The sequence below is a fragment of the Pecten maximus genome, chromosome 11, assembly GCF_902652985.1.
Source record: "Pecten maximus chromosome 11, xPecMax1.1, whole genome shotgun sequence".
NCBI lineage: Eukaryota > Metazoa > Mollusca > Bivalvia > Pectinida > Pectinidae > Pecten > Pecten maximus.
The window spans coordinates 9,117,081-9,118,483 of record NC_047025.1 but is presented as its reverse complement, the minus strand read 5'-3'; positions in this window follow the sequence as shown (position 1 = coordinate 9,118,483).

The window sequence follows — 1,403 nt, the reverse complement described above, 5'->3', positions numbered from 1 at the left end:
GATTCCTCGATTTGATCCTGACAGGCTAAATCAAATATTAAATGAATGATATAGGTGTTAAGTAAATGTTATCAAAATAAGCGCTATGTTAAGAATTGAATAATTTGACCACACTAAATGTTATTTATTGCAACAACAGATACAGCTTAATCGTAAATATTCTACTTCAAAATTTGCGCTCAATAAATTTCTGGCATTACACATAAATGTATGGCTCGACTTTTGGCGTTAAATTAGTCATGAAAAAACAATAAATGTCAAAGAAAATATAAAAATCAAGTGACATTTGGTTATGAAGTATAAAACATTTGTGGGTTCAGTAATTTAAAGAATTTTGTATAGATTTGATACAGAATCTGAATAAATTTCTTTAACAAAAATCGATATTAAATGCAAAGTGTACACTCACCCAAATCCGAGTTCTACTGTTGCAGAAACTGATTTTACCTATGCTACAAAATGCATTATATACTATCCATGCGATCCAATAGAAAGCGACATATTGTTTGCATTTGTATGTAAATGTCTTTGTCATACTTTACGTCAAGGGACAATTGCCTAATATATTGTATAGATTGTTTGTTCGGATGAATATCAGACAAAAGTGATGTGTTTGTTTAATGTACCTACCATATGCGTTCGCGGTCAATAGTTCAACTTTAAACCAAACTAGTCTTACTTACTGACGATTCTCGCTTACGAGCTAAAATCGAAATATGTTTTGATGAACAGATGTAGTTTATCGATTTTAGAACGGTTAACGAAATGGATCTTTCAATGATACGTGTTTCAACAAAATATATTTTTTTTTTAACAAACTCTCACTTATCGAACTAAATATGTTCAATAAAACATTATTTAACATGCTCGAAAAAGCAAATATGATGGATAGAGAAGGACGGGTAAGACAACATAGAAAAGAAAGTAAAAACAGGTTGTAAATTTTATCGGAATAGACACGTTTTTTTCTCTAAATGTCTTAAAAAGCAGAAGACAATCATAGATTCAGCAGGGAGGTGGACTATAAGTATTGCCACTCGACATTCTCTCCAAAAAGAAAATTTTGGAAGATGTGGGAGTCTCATTAAATGTATATCATTGTTAAAAAGGCAGTTAGATATTACGTTCATATACTGTTCTATAACGTGATTCCTACGGGGAAATATGCATATTAATTTTAAAGTTTTCATAACAGATCTTTATAGCATAAGTGTTCGATAATAGTTGACTTATTAAGTTAGTGTTTTTAAACTTAACTCCAAATCGATGAAACGATGGTAAAACATGAAAAAACAGGTCATGTGCGTCAAAGAAGAAAGCGCTTCAATACTCGAAACTAGACTGGACAGGACGTAATACCAAAACTATGTTATATTTCAATGAAATATCACATATACAATAAA